The sequence below is a fragment of the Fukomys damarensis genome, unplaced genomic scaffold (genome assembly GCF_012274545.1).
Source record: "Fukomys damarensis isolate Sample0158 unplaced genomic scaffold, DMR_v1.0_HiC HiC_scaffold_3, whole genome shotgun sequence".
NCBI classification, from domain to species: Eukaryota; Metazoa; Chordata; class Mammalia; order Rodentia; family Bathyergidae; genus Fukomys; species Fukomys damarensis.
Window position 1 is genome coordinate 43771032 of NW_022900915.1, and position 5272 is coordinate 43776303.

General features: G+C 40.3%; 1 protein-coding gene across 4 annotated transcripts in view; it reads left to right on the forward strand.

Moving 5' to 3' along the window:
- Ssbp2 (single stranded DNA binding protein 2) overlaps positions 1-5272 on the forward strand; it is a 256100-nt gene that overhangs the window by 206989 nt on the left and 43839 nt on the right. The gene's annotated exons all lie outside the window — the stretch shown is intronic.

The following is a 5272-nucleotide window of genomic DNA, read 5'->3' on the forward strand; positions in this document are numbered from 1 at the left end:
AAAAAAAAAAAAAAAAAAAAAAAAGAAAGAAAATATACATCCTTTCTCTACCCCACATCCTGCTACTTCTAGTAATCTCATATATGTCCAGTGATGCGTGGTCTGTACTGCAAGGGCTAGCCTGTCGTGCGCTGTCTAGGGAACAGTTTCACTGGGGCACGGCCGCACCCATCCATGTGTTTCTTGTCTGTGGCTGCTTTACTCTGACCCATGGCACCGTGTGTGGCTACAGCCGCAGTTCCCAGAAATGATAACAGAGACAAGTGGGATGTTGTCTGAGTCTTTACAAAATAACTGTTAGGAGACAGGAAGCCAGCAAAGGTTCGGGCAGAGGCAGAAGCGACGGCGAGGATGTGAAAGCAGTCCAGGTGTGTCCCGTGCATGCAGACTGCCCACAGGAAACTCATTAGTCTGCACAATTAATATGCACTAATAAAATTTAAAATTATTTTAAAACTAAGAAACTAAATACTCAAGAGTGTTGGGTATTTATTTCAAGATAACTGTCTTTTCACTTTCCCTAGTTCTATTTCTGTTCCTCAGAATTATCCCAAATATAAAGTCAACCGTATTATCCAATACATTCTCTTTTTCATTCTTATTCTCTTCATTTCTGCTTCCCTCACTACCAAAAATGGAACAGCAAAGTTGTACTTGCTAATTCACTTAATAGCAACAGAATTCTGGTTCTCCTCTCCCACTCTTCCTGAAGTTACTTGTCATTGAAGGTTCCCGCGTTTTCTGCCTCTGATGCACAGAAGGAGGGGAGAAATTAAGGCAGAAACCTTGCTGGGTCATCCTCACATTAGCAGAGGGAGTGCTGTTCCTTTACAGACTGGATCTGCCTGCAGTGCCCTGGATGGAGGATGAGGCAGGAAAGGGGACAGAGTCCACAGGCATCCGTGTTCCGAATAGGGGATCTGTGTTTTCTCTGTGGGCGAAGCATATGTGTTGATGTCAGATCTACTTATATAGTTGTCTGAGTCTTAAATTTCATACATATAAAAGAGAGAAATTTGCAGCTTTTTTGGCATCTTCATGATGTTTCAAACATACCATCCTGACTTTGTACATTGCATAGGTCTAGGGAAATGTGAAATTCTCAAGTGCGTGTTTTAGCAGAATATGTTGATATAGCATTAATGAAAATGCGATTGAACCATTGGAATTGCTCTCCCCCTTGACATTGTTGAGATGTCTGCCATGCATGAAGCCTGCACTAGGCTTCCTGCTCATAGACTATCAGAGTGTAAGCCACACTTGAGAAGAGCTCAGTGGTGGGAGAGGAAATCGTGAGCGTAGATTGCTTGAATGTTCTAAGAATATGTCATGTCTTTGATATTTTTTAAGAAGTGATTAAAAAACTGAAGGTAATAGTTATTGCATAGGCTCTCTTTCCTCAAGAATGTTTAAGATTTCACCTAAGTGTATTTTAAAACAACTGTACCTTTATGAGGTTCCGTTTGATCCATCTCTCTGCCCCTGAATGCACACAGATATTTAGTTTAACTCCATCCATTCAAACATCTGTTGTCCAAGGAATTTACATTTATGCTTTTTTATAAAATAATCATGTTAGTAGCTTAAAGAATATTATTTAAGGAAAATCAACCTATTGAGAAGCATGACTTTTTCAAACATAAACACCATTCTTTGATTTCATTGTTTAGTCAAGGTAGAATTTGGCGTGGTATTTTTAATTGAAATGATGTATATTAATGCAGAAATACTAAAATATTTTCAAACTTATTTATCATTTAAATTGATCATGATCTAATGATGCATTTCCTTAGTAGATTGTATCTAAGAAAATAGGAAGGGAAACATCGGCTTCTTTAGTGGTGTTGACTAATCTTCAAGAATATGTGAAAGCTATCTAGTAAAGGGACATTTCACAATTGATAGGTACTAATTATTCAGCTACAGAATAATGTTTCTATGGTTCTGAACTGAATCTATAACGGCTTACACTGTTTGTGTGTCTGTTGGCCTAGGCTTTTGGACATTGATAGGACACTACACTGATAAAGTGCAGGACAGGTGCTAGTGTCCAAAATGATGAGAAGAAGCGATCACAGAAGTATGCACTGTAGCAAGGACTAAATATACTTGAAGAAATATGTGAAGCATGGAGAATAAGTTGTCAGCGTATTTGTACAGTTTCACACTGAAATTGGTCCCCTCACAGACGGGGCCTGTTGATGCATCTGTAACATGGAGAAAAGCACATCTTTCTTGTTCTTCGGATAACTCACAGTCTTTACTGAACACCAGACTGAGGCACCAGGATGGCCACAGGCACAGAGACCAGTAACAAGAGTAGAGGCACTTGGTTTACTAATTCTGTGAATTTTGAAAATGTGTACTCTGTTTCTCACCATTTCCAAAGCATCAACCACTCTGAATTAAGATGACACACGTCAATGCGCTTGTCCATTCCATGCAGTACAGCCGAGTTTGGTGATCTGTAAACCTGCTCCATCTGACTGTTCTGCACAGCCTGAACAGCCTCTGTCCAGTGAGAGCTGAGTGGCTAAATGAACCATGCTGTATGAGTTGTACACTGAAACAGCACGCAGAGAGGAAAAGGCTGATAGAATAGATCTAGTGATACCCTAGAAAATGTGTATGTTTCCAAATATAAAAAAGAAAGTGCAAAACATGTAAGTATATCGCCTTCCCTACAATAACTATGAACTCAGAAAATCAGAGAGTTTATTTTGTACATCTGCTCCCCACACACGCAGTCATATTCACAGTGGCCGAAAATGAAAGAACTATATCTTTTATTTTGGGGTGGTGGGATTATGAGTACTTCTGCTTTATAAAAATTTCAGTATTTAAAAAATTGCTTTTAGTAGGTGCTATATGCGTGAGATAAATGAAAGTATAAATATTTTACTCATAATTTAATATATAGTTATCCTTTATTAATATTTAATGGGCACTTCCTATAAGGTAAAAGTATAGTGGATGTTAAGGATAAGCAAATTGTAAAAAGATTTCATGACTTTTAAATAGGGAAGAGGGTCAGCAGGCATTGGAAGAGAGAAAAAGTTGTTTAGACAGTAACTCATATACTGAAAATAAATTTACCGCATCCTCATGTAACCAAGACTTGTATTTCAAACAGATCACCACTGAGTCTCAGTCCCATGCTCTCTTTCATTTCTTAGCATATCCTCTACCAGTAATTTTTTGGTACCTGGGGTTGAACTCAGGACCTTGCGCTTGCAAGGCAGGCAGCAGAACCACTGAGCTAAATCCCCGGCCCAATAATTTTCTGTCATTGTAAAATTTTCACACATAGAGTTTGACTTTTAGGGATATCCATATGAAACATGAAGGATGACTTTAGCTGCAAAGAGAGAGATATTCTACTGAAAAATGTAGGACAAGTTTGATAGCTGCAATTATAAGGAGAAGGCGTTGAGAATCTCTAACTTTAAAATTTAAATAGTGCCTATTTAAAACAAATTAGTTGTCCCAGCACTCAGGAGGCTGAGGAAGGAAGATCACCAGGAATTCAAGGTCAGCCTGGGCTACATGGTAAGTTCAGGGCCAGCCTGAACTACAAAGCAAGACCCTGTCTCAAAAAACCAAAGTAATAATAATTAATTAAACAAATTAATTGCCTATAATGAAAAGTGTAAAGAAATTTCTTTGACCTAATCAAAATATTAGTATCTCCTTATTTTTAGATAATTGTATTAACATATGTAAATTATTTGAAATCTGATGACACTGCATTAAAAGCATATTATTTCCTTATGACTGAATTTTGAGTAGATCCCGGGAGGAGGGGTGTGTGTGTGTGTGTGTGTGTGTGTGTGTGTGTTTCCAGTTGTTTTCTGCCTTTGTAGGGTAACAGAAGCATAAAATTTCAAAATGTCTAGCAAAAGAAAATACATTCTCTTGTCCACACCAAGGAAAGTTTACAGTGAACCCTAAACCAGTGAATCATCACCCAGTTTAAAGTATGGTAATGTGGAGATCTGGGATGCAGCGCCGAGTCCTGTGGCCTAAGTGTCCCTCCCGGGCTCCTCATCGATCACAGGTGCGTTTGTTTTGCATAGAAGCCGGCGCAGTGCACCGCTGTCGCTCACGGTCTCCACAGCACGCACCCTCCCGTAACCGCGGTTCGCCGTGTACAGGCACCGTCCTCCGGGGTGGGGACTCAGGTGGAAATTGCTTCACCAGCAGATCCCTCCGCGCTGCGGAGATGTCCCGGGTGCAGTCCCTTGCGGTCTGCGGGGTTTTGAGCCCTTGAAATATGACTAGCGTGTTTGTGGGGCCAAATTTTAACTTCGTGGATTGTGATTAAGTTTGAATAACCATATATGGCAAAGGACTGTAGCTTTACTGCCACAGGTGCAGCCGTAGAAATAGAGAAAAATGTAAACATATCAACTGGCAAATTGTGCCGTAAGGACAGATGTCTTCCCACACTGAATATAACTTTCTGTTTCAATATCGTCTCTGTGCAGGCCGCCTTTTTACAGGAAACAAAGTAGTAGCGGTGCTGCTGAAGGGCCTGCATGTGTGAAGCCCCCGCCGCGTGCTCCTCTGAACAGGGCTCCTTAGGGCTCCGGTTTGCTTACTGTGGCAGAAGAGAGCAGACGCAGATGTTTCTGAAGTCCTTCTCCTTCTGATATTTCTTTATTTCACGTAATTAGGGGGCCCATTGGCTCACGGAGACATCCGTATTCTGGTATTTTCTCATCATCAGGAGGCAGTATGTACCCCAGAGTATAGTTCCTACAGGGATTTATGGTGGGAACCCTGACACACCCTGTGATGTCACTAAACAATCCTTTCATGAAGCCAGCAGCTCTTCTGTTATTTCTCTTAGTTACTTGGTTTTGATAAAGTGTAGCATTATTTCATTTGATTTAAAGCCTTGAGTTTAAAGCTTCTCTTAAAGACTTATAGAGTACTTTGATGTAATTCTAAGCCCTGACTCTGCTCACAAATACTAGTGTACAGCCATGGACGATTAGCAAACAGCTAATATGTTCAACTTTGATTTCTCACTGTCTGAATTAATAAGAATAGCCCAATAGCATTGTTGTGAGCATTGACTGGGACAGTGCGTACAGAGAGTTTAGCACAATTCCTGGCACAGGTACACAAGCTCACGGTGTATGCTATTGTTTATGTTGTTGGTGGTAAGAATCCTCAAGGGGGATGTAGCTCAGTGGTGCTGCTGCCTGCCTTACAAGCACAAGTTCCTGAGTTTGAATCCTGATACCAAAAAAAAAAAAAAAAAAAA